Source organism: Cupressus sempervirens, chromosome 4 (assembly GCF_028749045.1).
Source record: "Cupressus sempervirens isolate cs-2001-9-10 chromosome 4, ASM2874904v1, whole genome shotgun sequence".
Lineage (NCBI taxonomy): Eukaryota > Viridiplantae > Streptophyta > Pinopsida > Cupressales > Cupressaceae > Cupressus > Cupressus sempervirens.
The window spans coordinates 537,268,734-537,286,863 of record NC_143121.1 but is presented as its reverse complement, the minus strand read 5'-3'; positions in this window follow the sequence as shown (position 1 = coordinate 537,286,863).

Sequence of the window (18,130 nt, the reverse complement as noted above, 5' to 3'; positions counted from 1 at the left end):
ACTCTCTCCCCTCTCTCATTCCCTACTCTCTCTCTTTCACACACACACACACACACACACACACACACCCATCCCCTCTCTCTCCGCTCCCATCCCCTACTTTGTCTCTCACTTGCTCTCCCTCTCCCACTCCCTCTTCACCACCTACTCTCTCTCTCTCTCACTCTCACTCTCTCTCACTCTCACTCTCACTCTCACACACTCTCTCTCTCACTCTCTCTCTCACTCTCACTCTCTCCCTCTCTACTCTCTCTCTCTGCTACCCCCTACTCTCTCTCTCTCTCTTTCTCTCTTACACACATTTCCATCCCCCCTCTTTCCCCCTCTCCCAGTCCCTCTCCCATTGCCTACTCTCTCTCCCATCCCCTACTCTCTCTCAAGCTACTCTGTCTCCCCCCTCTCCCATTCCCTACTCTCTCTCTTTCACACACATGCACTCCCATCCTCCTCTCTCACACTCTCCCTCTCCCACTCCGTCTCCCACTGCCTACTCTCTCTCTCCCCCATCCCTTACTCTTAATCTCTCTCTCACATCCCCTACTTTCAATCTCTCTCCCCATCTCCTACTCTCTCTTTGCCACCCCTATACTCTCTCACACTTCCTCTCTCTCCCATTATGTACTCTCTCTGCCACACCTACTCTCTCACACTTCCTCTCTCTCCCATCCCGTACTCTCTCTACCATCCCTACTCTTTCTCACTCCCTCTCTCCAATCCTATACTCTCTCCCCTCTCCCATCCCCTACTTTCTCTCTATCTCTTTCTCTCTCTCTCTCACACACATATCCATTCCCTCACCCCCCCTTGCTCTCTCTTGTGTTTGCATTACAATTTAGGCCTCAATAGTGTGTGCACCCTATAGCGCACATGCACTACTGAGAATTCAAATGGTTCTAATAGCGCATGCGCGCTATAGCACATGTGTGCTATTGAAAGCTTTGCATTAAAACCAAGCCTAATGCTTGGTTTTTCCTTGGAGATCCAACCCAAAGGTTTGGAGTTTATAAACAGGTCTGAGACATGTTTTCCAACAAACATATAAAAAATGATTAATTTTTCTTATATGCTCTCCTTCAAGATTCCTCGTGCTTGGGTATCGATAAGATCATGTTACATGGCATTATAGGTCTCTGTGTTAGCTATCTAACCATATAATTTATTTTTAATTTGAACTATTTCAAGTCTTTCATCTATAATTTCTTTTGAATGTATGTTCATTTTTTGTCAAAAACCACCATGTACTAATTGGGCTATAGATTTTAGCTTGTTCATCAAATTTTGCAACAACTTAGTTTTTTAGAAACTAGACTCCATTCTACACACTTTGAAAAAAAAAAGTTTTGATTTTAGATTAGTTTTCAATTATTTCTAGGGGGAGCACACAGATATTTCATATTTTTGGGATGTTTCTAGTTAAAAAATTCATTAAAAAAGAATACACATTATAAAATTACCTGAAAAATCTAGAATAAACTACATAGTGTTAAGTAACTTTTGACCAGGGCGATTAAAAAATTTCAAAAAAAAGGTTAAAATTTTAGGGGGCCACACTTTATACTGTGTTATGTTTTTTTGGAATAAACAGTACCACTTTTTGTGGGCCCATTTTTTGAGGACCTAAAACTAAACCATTTTGAAAAAAAATTAGTAGTTTAGAAACTAGATTCAAAGGACTACGACTTTTTTTTTGTCATATCTTAAAATTTTGAGCATAACTATCTTCAAATTCTTGTTGAAGTTTAGAAATTGCTGATTTTAGGAAAAAGGTGTCCACTTATACCCCCCTTCTAGCAGCACAACTTGGTGCACTTACCCTTTACCAAGTACATAAGGGACCCAATCATCTATTTATAAAGAGTAGAATCTATGGAAGGTGATTCTATTACTACTTCTTTAAGTTTATGTAGATTATTCTCCATTGGAGAAGACATAGACTTGCAATTCCACATTCCAAATCTCTTCAAAATATCCAATGTATACTTTCCTTGACTAAGTATAATGTTATCATAATTCTATCGTACTTCCAAACCTAGGAAGTAATGAAAAAATCCCAAGTCTTTCATCTTGAATTCTCTAATTAGATCTTTCTTACATTGATCTATGAGATGATCATCACCTGTTATTAGTAAATCATCAACATACAATATCAAAATTACCATATCATCTTTATCCCTTTTATAATATAGATTTAGATCAGCTTCATGTTTGGAGAATCCTAAGCCAATAAGATAGTTATCAATTCTTTCACACGAAGCCCTTGGAGCCTGTTTAAGCCCATAGAGAGCTTTCTTGAGCCTACAAACAAAAATGTTAGGATCATGAGTTTCAAATCCTTTAGGTTGCTCTGAATATACCTCTTCTATAATCTTTCCATTTAGGAATATTATTTTTACATCCATCTGGTGTACTTTCCATCCCTTCGATGATGTAATAGCTAGGATTGCTCTTATAGAGGTGTATGTGGCAACAGGAGCAAAGGTTTCTTCATAATCAATCCCTTCTTTTTGAGAGAATCCCTTGGCTACAAATATGGCTTTATATTTTTCAATGCTACCATCAACAACATGCTTTATTTTAAATATCCACTTGGAAGAGACAATAAATTTTCCTTCAAGTCTAGGAACAATTTCTCAAACATCATTCTTCATAATGAATTGGTATTCTTCCATCATAGCACCCTTCCAAGCTATATGTTTAATAGCATCTGAAATGTTGGTTGGTTTTGATTTGGACAAATCATTAATGTTTTTTGTATAACTAGAAAACCTTTTGGGTCTTTTGCTTTCTGATTGTTCCAAATGGTACAACGAAGTCTTGTGCTTCCTCTATTGTCTTAATGGCCCAAACTGGTCTTTTCTTAGAATTTTGAGTTTCTTCAAGATTAATATTTTGAATTTCATCTTTAATTTCTTCAATGTTCCCCCTCTGAGACTCAAATTCAGTATTTCTTTCAGAACTAGGTAAATGAGAGGGTTCTTAAGAACTTAGGGTTTTTTTGAATGCTAAATCTTCTACAAAAATCACATCCCTACTAAGTTCAATATTTTTCTAACCAAGTATGGAAATCCTATATGCCTTAGATGTTTCATTAGACCCTACAAAAATACCTTTCCTCCTGGAGGGTTCCAACTTAGTTCTCTTTTCTTTTGGAACATGGATATATACTAGGCACCCAAAAATCCTAAGATGACTTATATTGGGTTTAACCTTAATAAAGACTTCTTCAAGAGTTTTATCTCTATGGTAGGAGTAAGGACTTCTATTTTGAATATAGACAACAATACAAGAGGCTTTTTCCCAAACATAATATTCTAAATTTTGATCAAATGTCATAGCTCTATTAGCTTCTATAATTGTTCTATTTTTCCTTTCTACTACCTCATTTTGTTGCAAGTTATAAGAAATGGTATACTCCCTCTTAATTCTTGTCTCTTTACAAACCCTTTTAAACAAATCTAAGGTGTATTCTCCTCCATTATCAATTCTAAGAGTTTTAATTTTATGTCCTAATAAGTTTTTAGTTAAGGTTTTAAATTCTTTAAATCTCTTTAGAATTTTTTTTTATTCTTTGCATTTTAAGACATAAATCCAAGTTTTCCTAGAGAAGTCATCTATAAAAAGTATATAGTACCAAAATCATCCAAGAGAAGGAACAAACATAGGTCCACATAAATCTAAGTGGATTAATTCCAAAAAATTGTTAGTTTTTCTAGTGCTATCATGAAATGGACTTTTGGTGTTCTTACCCAAAGTGCATCCTTTTGTATGCTTGAGTGATCTTTATTTAGTTTAGGTAAACTAGTAACCATCTTCTCCATAGTTGATAATGTTTTGAATTTTAGATGTCCTAACCTTCTATGTCATATTTCATTTATATCCGCAACTTCATGAATTAAGGCTTGAATAGGTTGGCTAGGTTCTGAATTTAATTCATACAAATTTACCCTTTTCTTTGACCAATCAATTTTGCTTTCTTAAATGAGAAGTTCTTAGCCCAAGTTATTACTTTACCATCCATGAATGCAACATTATGTCCATCATCTTCAAGTGTTGTAACTAAGATTAGGTTCCTTTTTATTCTTGGTATATAGAGTACTCCATTGAGAAGAAGAGAGTTTCCTGACTATAGTTTCAAGGTGCAATTTCAAATTCCTTTGATGGAATGTGTTGAATTATCACCAATGGTGACTTTGCCATTAATCTTTTATGATATAGATTCTAGATCTTCTTTTTATCATATGATATGTCAAGATGATCCACTATCAATCACCCATGCTTTACTTGAGATTTTATTTGATAGTGATGAATATAATATGCAATTCTTAGGATCATAGTTATCTTCTTCCCTAGTTATGTTTGTATAGTTCACTTGTTGTTAATAATTCTCTAGGAAATTAGATTTGTAGTGTCCAAACTTTTTTTATTTGAAGCATTTTATTTTGGATAGATCTTTCTTAGGTTTTTCATTCTTTTGATTACCCTTTTTCTTCTTGAAGTGCTTCTTTTTGCCTTTATAGGAATTTGTATTAAGAACATGAAGTTCTTCATCTTCAATTTTCAACTTCCCCCTTTCTTAAGTTTTATGGATTCTTCTTGAAGTCAATCTCCTTTAAGTTTATTGAAGTCAAGAAGTTTGTCTCTAGCACTTACTCCTTGTGCGAATGTTTCCCATGAATCTAGTAATTTGTCTATAGTCATCAGTGTTAGTTTTGTATCATTAATGATGGTTCCTATACTTGCAAGTTCATCTCTTATACTAGCAACCCTTAGGAAGTAAGAATTCATCGATTCTCCCTTCTTTATTTATATACATGATTTAGTTGTCTTTTCAATGCGAGAACTCTAGTTACATTTTTGACCTCATATGTGTTGGCAATATGACCAATCAATCAAATAAGGTGAGATATGTGGTTTTAATTTATGGCAACATATGTTTTGAAATTTAGTTATGATTATTTGTGAAGGAAAATTGTCTAAGTATTGGACAATGTTACAACATCATGAGGAGATTTATTGATAGTAGAATATTCCCTTGGAATATTCTCTTACATAGTTAACCATAGATGCATGGTGTCACTCTGATGATGCATACTAGTGTGCATGTTCATACGAGCAACCAAGTTCAAGTTATGAAGGAAATACCTATGTAGTTACTTTACAGTGCATAATAGAGCAAGTCGGCAGATTGAGTTTTATGACTTGAAGAATTGTTTCAATTATTAAATCTTGATGAGCCAACTCTAAGGATGATATGGGAGCTGACTAAGGAAGAATTTATTGATATGATTGATATAAGTAAAGAACTTCAATTGCAAAGTTAGAAGGCAACGCGATATTATGTGTAACATACGAATTTTCCTAATCAAATTTTAATCTTGAATCAAACTAGTTTCCTATTTCATTTCACATGACTATGATTTCCATCAATCATTTAAACTGAAATAAGAAAACTCCTTTCATTATATAAATTACATAATCTACTGAGTTTTTGAGAATACAATACATAAAACTTCATTTCCAGCTGAAAGTAAATAATATAAATATCTAAAACACAAAATGAGATATTATGTAATGCAATCATTTAACTACTACTAAATACTCAACTAAAAGATGTTCTTGAAAAGAAATATCTATCAAATTATAAATTGAAATAATTGTGAACATTTAACTTTTTCTAATTAAAGTAATAGCTATTTGTAAATAAATGACTTTCATCTTGAAATGAAATAACTAAACATTCAAAGGTTTAATGAACATAACGTATAATTTGAGAAACTTCTTTTATTTATTGTCCAAGCCCCAACCTTAGTGAGCAAAAAAGAATTGACATAGGCTTAACCTCCCAACCATGGACCATTACTTATCCCCACTTATTCTAATTTAATAGAATGGCCCTCCCTACCTCGAGATCAGGATTGGGATGTTCATAAGTCTAGCCATCAAAATATTTAGGTGGGTTGAAGTCCCAATAGTTATTTGCCAAAATAACTAAAGCGTCTAGACAATCAACAAGGATCACTTGTTCGAAAAATCTACCTAATTCCACCCTGGTCAAAGATTTCAAAATTTGGGTCGACAAACCCGATCTCCACCAACTTGACAACATTCTTCATGAGTGGAACATGCATGAGCTAATGTATTATTTAACATGTTATTTATTTATTCTGATGTCATTCTTGTTTTGCAGATTCTCTACACCTCCTCACCATTTTCAGGCCATCGAGCCGATGATTCCTAGGTGCTATCAAATTGTAATCACATTGATACTTTACACCTTCTTCACCATATACTAGCATTATCGCCTAGTGAATTCCTTGGTGTTTTGATTTCAAAATATCATTCTCTCCATTGTAAATATATCAGGATGCATTTGATTCTAAACTAGGATGATAAACTTTCATGTCATAGATCCATTAATGATTCAGAGTAAATCTAATTACTATCTCACATATTTAGATGAAAATGATAGACTTCATGTTATAAATTCGGTGTCATATTATCACATCACTAATATTATACTAAGAAAGATAATGACAAGGAATTGATGGCATAAGAAATAAATACTATTTGAGATGTATCCATATTGGCATGAAAAGAATATAAAGAAGTTCATAGGTTATAGTAAATGCCTTATGTGACTCTACCAATGAAAATCTGGAAGTGCTTTGCACTTGAAAGGAACCATCAGTCCAGCTCTGAGACCCATGGCAAGGTAAGAATGCATTGGTTTAGATAGAAAGATATCGGGTTGGAGCTTTGTAAATTCAAAGATTACTAGTAGCAAGGAGTTCGAATGTAGAATGGAGTAGGAATGCCAATTTACGATTAAGAAATTCTATAATATAGAAATGAGCTTGACTCTACGGCTTCCTTCAGTTACAAGATTCTATTCGAAAGCCATTCAAATCAATTTAAAAGAAAAGAAAGAAGGGAAAGAAAGAAAGAAAATAAGAAGGTTAAAAGTTATTATTATTATATTTTCTTATTTACGTTCATGTGTACGTATTGATAAGGTGGCATCATTGGATTATTATTATAATGTATTAGTGTCATCTTATTTTTATTTACATATGTTCATATTTGAGAATGTAAGATAATAGTTAAATAATAATATTTGATAATTCTTTAAAGGTAAGAATTTATTTTTATTTTACATTATTTATTATAATGTTCCTTTTATAGTTCATGCGGTTCCACCATGTAATATGTTACCAAGTCCTAGTAACCTTGCCAAGATAGTTTTAGGTCAAACCTGTCAATTTAGATGACCAAATTATTTGACCATCCCCTTCCGATGACCCCGTTTAGAAATGCTTTCCCTCTCTCTTTAGTCTTCTTCCTGTAATAATTTGAAACAACATTCTCTCCAAGACATCAATTCAAGATTTATAAATTGCTAATTGAAATCATCAAGTGACCATTAGGGATTTCATCAATGTCAGAATAACTAACTCTACATGTTCATCGTATATACAATAGCTATAATTAACTAACTTACTTTCACATGATCATGAATAAATTGAGACAACAGCTATAATTAACTAACTCACTTTCACACAATCATGAAAAAATAAACAACGACTATAATTAACTAACTCAATTTCACATGATATGAAGAAATAAATAATGGCTATAATTAATTAACTCAATTTCACATGATATGAATAAATAAACAATGACTATAATTAGCTAACTCAATTTCACATGATATGAAGAAATAAACAATGGCTATAGTTAACTAACTCAATTTCAATAATTAACTTAGTTTCACATGATATTGTTTCGTTAAATCAATGGCTATGTTCAACTTAAAATTTAGGGCAAAAATTTGGGATGTAACATTATGATATGTGATGCAAAGTAATGTTATGTGATATGATAATGAGAGATATGATGCAAATTGACATATGCACAATCACTCCTTGTATGAAGAATTGATAATCAGAAGAATTGCAAAGTATAGCAAGTGATCTAGTTTTGTATGTATATCTATAGTTGCATGTTAGGGCAATGGGCTCTTCTTACACACATTTGTAAATGATCCACCAACTCCTTATAGGGTTGAAGCAACTCCTAATAGGGTTGAGGCTTCTAACAAAGCTTAGTCTCCTAACAGGAACTTGAGACACTATACATTCTTCATGGACTCCTAATAGGTTCAATTTTCTTAACCAAATTCTTTATATAGTGAATCATCTTGTGGGTTCTATCCCCACCGGATTTTTCCCTTGGCTAGGGTTTCCCTAGTTAAAAAAATATGGTGTTATGAGCTCTCTTTATGTATGGTTGTTTATACTATTCAACATTATTGGTTCACTTCCTTATGCATGTATAAAAGTAATTAATAATATCCAGTTGTGGGAAAAAAGATTGAAAATACTGATTCACACCCCCCACCCCCACCTCTCAGTATTATATATTTCTAACAATTGGTATCAAAGCTTAGTTATTCAAAAGAGGCTTAACAACTTGAATAAGATCCCTATGGATATGGAACAATTGAAGAAGAATCTTGAAGAAGCTCTTGAAAAAATTGATCTCCTTACTAATGAAAGAGATTGCCTAAAAGATAGATATAAAGATGCAAAAGCTTATATTGGTGAACTAAAGGACAAGATAGATGACCTGATGAAAAAAGGACCTAGTAAGCAAACAAGTGATGATGATATTGAAGATCTAAAGAAAGAAAATGAGATCTTAAAACATGAGTTAAAAATAGTTGAACTCAAGCTAAGTCTTTAGAAAAATGGAGGAAAGAATGACTCTGAAATAAAAGATGAAAATAGAGCTCTAAGATCCCAGTTAAGAAAAGTAACATCTGAATTAGAATTTATCAAGTTGGAACATTCAGAATTAGAGAAATACAACACTATTGTGAAAGGTGAATTGGTGTAAACCAAACAACGACTTGAGAAATTATATACTAGCAGTGAAAAGATTAAAGAACAAATATTTGCACAAAGATCTAGTTATGATAAAACTGGACTTGGATATTTGCAAAAATGAATAAAGAAATGGATCAGTTCATACAAACTGAGCAATGGAAAACTTTCCTATCATCTGTACTCTATTGTTTATACAACATGGTTATCCAAATAACTATGCTAAAAGGCAAGAGGATACAGGTATGAAGACTTGAGGCTATGGAAGGATCATGCGTACATTACATGCATGAAGCCTTTTCGCTAAGATTGTTCGGGCAAAGACAAAAGATATAGAGGAAACTGTCAAGGGGGCATACATAAGTTTCAGGTATGGGACCTTCCGGTTAAACCAATATAGCTGATTGAAGACATTGAGGAGATCGTTGAAAGGACTTGCATAAGTTACAAGCATGAAACTTTCTGGTTAAATCAAAGAAGGGGTGAAGACCAAAGACTTTGAGGAGATCATTGAAGGAACACGCATACACTACAAGCGTGGAACCTTTTGGTTAAATCATGTAGCAGCAAAGGCAAAGGACAAGAAGAAACTGTCAAGGGGGCATACATAAGTTTTAGGTATGGGACCTTTCAATCAAATCATGGAGGACATATAAATTTTCAAGTCTAAAGTTAAAATAATTTCAAGTATTTTTTCAGCATATATCAAGGAAGTATTGATGCAATCAGTCACAAGTCATAAGAAATAATTATCAGTGCCAAATCAATAGAAAAATAAAGGAAATCTGCTACAGGGAAACATAATGCAGACAAACAAGAGTATTAACATTCATACTGCATTTCTTTGTTAATATATGACATATCAAACTGCTATGAGAAAAATACAGAAGCTGAATTCATGGTATTCATCTTATTCACATTCTACATGATCGTCAAGTAATAATCAGATTTATAGAGGAACGGAATGGTAATTAATATTTAGTTGTGACAGTTAAGAAATTAGGTTTTGAATGTGAAGGAAGATAGCATTTAATGCAAATGACATATTCAGGCACAATAACATATGGAAGGAGAGTCACTTTCAAATACGCTACAACAATACATACAATGAAGCAAAGAGTATCAACAAGTTGAATTTCACATAAGAATTTGATCATGAAAGATCACTTGTACATAATGGCATATTCAAGAAAAAGACAAAGAAGTATGAGGATTAAATGATTTACATGTTCATTACATTTATTCAAGTCTAAGAATGCAGGTATAGATTAAACTTCACATCTGATGTATGTGCCAAAATCATAGATTATAGCAAAACCATTTACGAAAAGTAAATTCAAGATCAAAAAAGTAGCAAAAGTGCAATGGTTTAAAGGAACAACAATTATATTGAAACATTATAATTTGCAGAGGTAACTTGCTCTAGTTAAACTTAAACAAAAGCTCCATATTAGCATTCAGATGAAAAAGAAGGTTAAAGTATTTAACATATGGAAACAAAGTATCATGGTAACCCTCAGCTGGAGACATCAAATGTATTATCTAATTGAGCTATATTTATAGCTGTCAAAAATATTATATAGATTCAACAGTAGATATTTTTCCTCCAGACAGAACCTAAAGATTTCATAATCCTTTATTTATTAAGGGTTTAACAAGGTTTGAAATTTTTTAACACTTAAAAAAGGTGCATGTTGAGTGTGAAAAAAGAAATCCTTATCTTTTTATAAATTTTCAAAAATACCCATGACAGAAATCGGGTTATGTTTTAAGCTTAACCAGCATTTACAATTATTCCAGTATATATCAGAAAGACAACAATAGGTAACAATGGAGGGTGTAATCTTCAACATGGATATTATTACCAAAGGAGAAAAGATCAGTAAAGCATACAAGACCACATGAAATATTCGATTTGTATTATCTCATTTCTTTTTTCATAAAATAATCTATGAAAATAAGAAGGTTTTTAAGGACTTACAACTAGCATACAGCCATGAAGATTTCACCAACAGATATCAGAGAAAAAAAAAAAAAGATGTTCATGGCCAAATAACACTCACAGTACGACAATAGCGCCTAGCAAGATGAAGATATGGCATTCACAAATGGAGGAACCATAATATAGTATTTGAAATCAAACACTCATGCTCAGATCTGCATAAAGAAGGCCATTCGTGGCCGAATAAAGCCTCAAGAAGCTGATAACGCCCAATCAAAGACAAAATGGTGTCCAAATAGAGTAGCCAATGTATAAAAATGACCCAGGTCCATGAATAAAATAGCATACCTTCAAAATAGCTATGGCTAGGGTTTGTGAAAACCCTCCACATCTTCCTTCATGCGTGAGACAACAAACAAACACAAAGTGCCTTTTTCCATTGCTTTGAATGTATTTCAAAGTTTTGCCTTTGCTATTTTTAAACCACATTTTGGGTCCATACCACAATCTGTGGTCATGCGATTTATAAGGATAAACTTTATTAAGTTTTATGTGTGTGAAATGAATTAATTATCATTTCATGCATATAAAGCTAATAAAGTTATATAATTTAATATATTCTTTTTATTCTTATTAATATTAATATGACAAAACATATACATATTAATATTAATAAAAATAAAATAATTAATTCTCCTTATTATATTTAATATTAATGTGTCATAAAAGACAAACACATTAACATTAAATAATAAAAAAAGATATGATTGTAAAAATGATAAAATCAAGTGATTATAATTATAAAATCATTGATTTTATTATTTAAAGGGAATTATATGAGCTTAATGCCTAAATGCAAGGAGATAAAATTGGAGAGCTATATTTAGAAGGGGAAAGAGGACATTTAGTTAACGCTTGGATATAGGGATATTTTTTAGGCCAAGTTCGGTTTCGGTTTCACATGTAGATTTGTGAGTGATTTGATGATTTTTTATAGTAATTCATAGAGTAGATATGATCAGTTATGCATGCAATTCAGATTGAGGGTTTATTTTATGCATATATTGCATAATTAAAAGTAGTTTTACATGCTATTTTTGAGGGTTATTCAGTGTATCCGAGTTTGAGCTTTTTGTGCATGATTTTGGAGAGTTAGAGGCAATTTTGAGTTATCCAGCAGTTGGGCAGGTGGTTGTGTTCAGTTTTCAGAGGCTCCTTCTTTATTTTCATCAATTTTTGGTGATTTTTCCTAGACATGATTTTAGAATTCGAGTTAGGGTTATTTTTCTATATATTGTACTTTCACCTCATTATGAGGGACCTTCTTTTGGATTCAGATTTTTGCGCATAGCAGATTTTGAGTTGATTGTAAGGGCACTTGTGACAGAGATTTTTTTAGCATTGATTATAGAGATACAATGGTTCCTTCTCATAGATTCTTGTGCAATTTTGTGAATTCCTTGCTTTAATGTTGTGTTCACCTTCATTATAGTTACATTCCTAGTTGCAGATTTGAATTGTGATACATGTGATTGCAGGTCTATGTTTTGTGATTATTGTTTTCTTGTAGAAAATTGGTGAAACTTAGGTATCCCTTTCAAAGCAAGAGATCCCAATCCTTACATAGAAACACTTTTTGTGATTATGTGATTGTCTGATATTGTGAATCAATTGTCTTTTTCATAGTTCGTGCTGAAGTAATCAAAATTACATTCAAAACTATTGGTGTATCACCTCACTTAGATTAGTTTTTTATCATTCATTCATTCATTTCTTACCCTTATCTTGAGTATTTTTTAGGATTAGGTGATCACAACTTAGGAATTGGCCTAGCTTCCAGAGATTCTTCTCTCGTTTTAGGACAACCCACCACCCGAGAGAGTTTCCATTGTTTCATAGGATAGCTTGATTTCAGATCTTGCTAAAGGTGCAAATCCTGATTGACAACAGTTTTCTAGCATGCTCGGTGGGACCATGAACTGCTTCACAGTTCACTGAATTACAAGTTTTACTGTTGTTTTGGTGTGAATAGCAATATTCTAGCCTTTTTGAAGGTATTTTATTAACACCTGGTGACTCTATTTTAAAAATTTATCATAGATTCAATTGTAGTCTTTGTGATTTTTAATGAGAAGAGCTCCTAGAAGGTCAACAAGAGGAAGAAGAGCACCGAAAGTTTCAAGAGGAAGGTCAGTTTCACCATCAGTATTAGATTTTTCAGTGTTTGAATATCCAACAAGTAAAGAACAGCTAACAAATTTTGAAGAATCTGAGATAGTCATTGAAGATACTGGTTTTCCTGAAGATGTAAGTGTTCATGATCACTCAAAATCTGAGGTACCCATTTTTGAGCAATTACCAGTGGACCAATTTGTATTTTCAACATCTACAAGTGGTGCTATAGCTGCTATTATAGGTCTAAAAATATATCAGCGTAAGGTAAATCAATCTACACAAACTTCAATACCATTTACAGCACAGCAACAAGTACCACCAGTTCATCAAATGGCTCAAAATCTGCCATTTGTAGCTTTTAACACTGGCAGCCCCTTACAAATTGTTGTCCATCATGATATTCCACCACCAGCATTGAAAAGTGTGCCATATTTTACTTGTGAAAATTAAGTTTCAACAGTTGAACATATTAAAGATATTGCTACCCTTTGTAGATTACACCAATTCAACATGAAGATGTGGCTTTAAAGTTATTAGTAGTGTCTTTTAAAGGTAAAGCATTAATTTGGTTTAGAAGTCTTGCAGTAAATTCAATTGCCACATGGGATGCATTGAGAAGTCTGTTCATCAACAAGTTTGAAGATAAGTCTAATAATCTTTCTTTGGTTGAATAGTTGACTACGATTAAGAGGCATCCTTATGAGCATATTTCTGATTTTAACTTCCATTTTCAGCGAACTTGGGATAGAATTCCAGCAACTGTTAAGCCTTCTAATGATTATGCATTCTTATTTTATTTAAAGGCTTTTAACAGTGATATTTCAGTTATGATACAATCTATGGGAGGATGTACTTTGCCTGATGCATTTGATGTAGCTGTGAGAGCTAAAAACAACTTAATACAAGCTGGCAAACTACCTCCTAGGCCTCCAATGCCTTATTCTGCAGAAATATAGTAGATTGTGTCAGTTGTTATACCACCATTGGTTGTAATCCCACTTGTGCCAGCATTACCAGCATTCAATATGCAGATTGCAGCAGAGGAGCATGCTGCTACAACTCCTATTAGACAGTTACAGGAGCAAAATCAGGGCTTAATTGAGAAGAGTGACATTATGATGAGGACATTATAGACTTATGGAAATGAAATAACAAATTTGAAGAGAAAACAAGGTCAATCCAATAGGCCAAATCAAACTTCCTATCAGGAAAATAGGCAATTTAATCAAGCTTCAGGTCCAAACCAGCAAAGGCAACCTCAAGGACATCAAAGAAATTATGGTCAAAGGACCAACTAGCCCTACAATTATGCAACTTCGAGAAATTCAAAAGAATTGGTAGTTGTTCCTCAAAACAACTACGCACATGAAGAAGAATGGTGTAATACTTGTAATGCTGGTCATTATTGGTTGGATTGTGCGTATGCACTTGAGTCAAGGAAGCGAGATCTTTTGAAGGAAAAACATATTACAAACCAAGGACAGGTTCATCCTAAACAAGTGCAATAGAAAGTACAACAACAAGGTAATCCTAATGCTACTTTAATGAATTTTATTGAAGATGAGGCTATTATAGCAGCAAACTTTGATCAAAACCAGACTTGGAAGCCTGTAGCAGCGGGAACAAGGTCAAAAAACCAAGCTGCAAATATACAACAACTTGATAGGTCAAAAAAATAGCAGATCAATGCTGATAACAACCAACCAAGACCATCAGATGCACAAAAAATGTAGTATGTTCCAAAAGGACAACAAGGACAGCAAACTCAAGCCCAAAAAGTGAGCTTACAACCACCACAATAGTAGAAAGAGCCTATTGTACCAAATAATCAATCAAAGGTTAGTACTCAAAATTTCAATATTGTTGAACAGCTGAAAAAGACTCATGTTCTTGTCTCTATATGGGATGTTCTAGCACTCTCGGTTCAAAAGGACATGTTACAGGAAGCATTACATTCACTCACCTTGTCTGATAATGCTTTAGCATAGCAGACCCCGACAGTTCTAATGGCTGCAAACGTTAATAATCCACAATAGCCAATCAAGATAGTGAAGCCACCACCTTTTTATGTCATAGTTATAATAGGCAAGTACCTTGTTCATAATTGCATGATAGATTTAGGGGCCACTAGCGTTGTTATGCCTAAAAAGATAGTAGAACAACTAGGCCTCAAATACAAACCAATTGAAAAGGGGGTAGTACAGCTAGATGGGACAACCATTAAAACAATTGGAGTCATCAGGAATATGGATCTAACCTTGCATGTTTGTCCTAGTTTCTTGGTTCCCATGGATATATACATCATTGACCTACCTCCTTATTTTTCCATATGTCTATTACATGATTTTACTGCCAAAATAGGAGGTTATGTGTCTGTTGATTGGTCTCATATGTTTTTTCGTGCTAGATACGACACTAAGGTGAAAATTCCATCTGAACCTATTGCCAAAGATTTCCTTGAACTTAATGTTGTTGCTATTGAAAATAATACATTAACTGTTTTATTTGATCAAGAGGAAATTAATGCTATTTATGAGTCTAAAACGCCCATAGACAATATTCCTAATATATTATTAGATGAATGGGCCATTGAAAATACTGATATTTTAGAATCACAGGTTGAAGAACCCATTTTGGGCAATTATGTTATTCATGAGACTATTGATTTTCTGCCAAATGTTATGAAAACTAAAAATTTTAATGCAGGCAATGAGGTATGGAAATTATTTTTTGATGGTTCATGCAACAAAATCAGTGTTGGAGGAGGTTGCATGCTGATTTCACTAGCAAATGAAAGGTATTATGCGTCCTTCAGGTTTACTTTCAGCTATACCAACAATGTTGCTAAATATGAAGCGTTGGTAAATGGATTAAAATGGGCCATAAAAAGAGGCATCAGCTGCTTATAGGTTTATGGTGATTCTGAACTGATTGTTAATCAAGTTAGAAACATTCATGCTACAAAAAATGATTTATTGAAAAGTTACAAACATGTTGTGTGGGATTTAATTGAAGGTTTTGAAGCTTTTAATCTACAATTTGTTCCTAGAAATCAGAATAAGCATGCTGACAGACTTGCTGCAATTGGTGTGCAATATGATATTCCCACTGAAATCAGCAAAAGCAAAGGAAATAATCATGTAAAAGTGGTTGTTAGACCTATTGTACCAAACAACACTAAAAGTTGGCAAGTTTTTGAGTCTGATCAACACATTGTTAATTTTTTGAGAGAAGAAGCTGAGTTTTATCAGCCTAACCAGCAGAAATTGCAGGAACAATATGAAAATTAGATTATCCAGTTAAGGACAAATAAGATGTCAAAAGGTTTGGTAACATTAGAATCTATTTTTAGTACTGATGATCAGTTCAAAAAAGATAAATCCAGCTTGTAGATTAAGGAAGAGCACTATGAAGAAGTGGAAATTGCTAAGGATAAAAAGCTCAAACTTGGCAAGGTATGTACACCTGAAGAACGTCAAAATTTTGTGAATTTATGCAATGAATTTCAGGACATTATTGGATGGAGTTATTCAGATTTAAAAAGGTTTGATCCTAACATTGCTCAAAATACCATTGAGTTAGAACCGGGTGCAAAACCGGTTAGACAAAAACAGAGACCAATTAATCCCAAGCTCGAACCTCTTATGATTAAGGAGCTGAATAAATTAATAGAAAGCAATATTATATTTCCTATTAAGCATACCTCTTGGGTTTCTAATTTAGTTCCAGTTAGAAAGAAAAATGGAGAAATCAGATTGTGTGTTGATTTTCGTGATTTAAACAGGGCTTCGTTGAAGGATAGGCATCCTTTGCCTTCAATGGAGAAAATCTTACAAGTTGTTTCAGGTTCAGAACGCTTCTCATTGCTGGATAGTTTTTTCGGTTACAACCAAATTTTGGTCAAAGAAGAAGATAGATTTAAAACATCATTTACCACCAAATGGGGCACTATGGCTTATCAAAAGATGCCATTTGGATTGTCAAATGCTGGTGCAACTTTTTAGAAAGCAATGGATAAGGCCTTCTTGAATTTAATGTACAGATTTGTGCTGGTCTATCTTGATGATATCACTATTTTTCGAAGAATGCAGCAGATCACTTTGAGCACTTAAAGGTAATATTCGAGAGATGCAGGGAGTATGGTATATCCTTGAATCCTAAGAAAAGCATTTTTTTTGTTCATGAAGGTAAATTGTTAGGATTTATTGTGTCAAAAGAAGGTATTACCATAGAACTGGAAAGAGTAAGTGCAATTCTCGCTCTACCGCTTCCAGCACATAAGAAGGGATTGCAAAGTTTCCTAAGAAGAATAAATTTTATAAGAAGATTTATTCCAAATGTTGCTGAATTATTGACCCCATTAATAGCTATGCTTGAGAAAGGTATCATTTTCAGCTGGACTTAGGAAGGTAAACACAATTTTGAACTGATAAAAGAAGCATTAGCAACTGCTCCTACATTGTTAAATCCAAATTTCTCTAAGGATTTTATATTATATGCTTATGGTAATATTGGTTCAATAGCTACTATGTTAGTACAGCAAAATGATGAAGGTTTTGAATAGCCATTAGCATTTTTCAGCCAAGGACTTAAAGATTACAAATTACATTATTCATTTGTTGAAAAGCATGTTCTTGCTATTATTAGAAGTTTTAAAAAATTCAAGCATATGCTTTCCAATAATAAAATCAAAATAATGGTAGCTCATCATTCTGTTAAATATTTCTTGCTCAATAAAGATTTGAATACTAAAAGAGCAGGTTGGATTACAAAAGCCATGGAATACGATATTGAAATCAATGTGACCAAACTGGTTAGAGGTAAAGGATTATGCGAACAGCTAGCTGGAAATGGAAGTAATGATTTGAATGATGATAATAATGTTGTTTTCACCATGTTAGATGAGGAAAAGCCTATTGTACATAATATTTAGACTGATTGGGTGGAAGATATGACAAGATTCTTGCAAACAGGATGATGTCCTAAAGGTTTGGAGAGATCAAAACAAAGGTATTACATATTACAAGCTATTCCTTACTATTGAATGAATGGTATGTTGTTTAAAAGGGATCGACAGGGTGTATTGCTAAGATGTATAAAACCAGATCAGATTGAACATATTTTGCGCCAA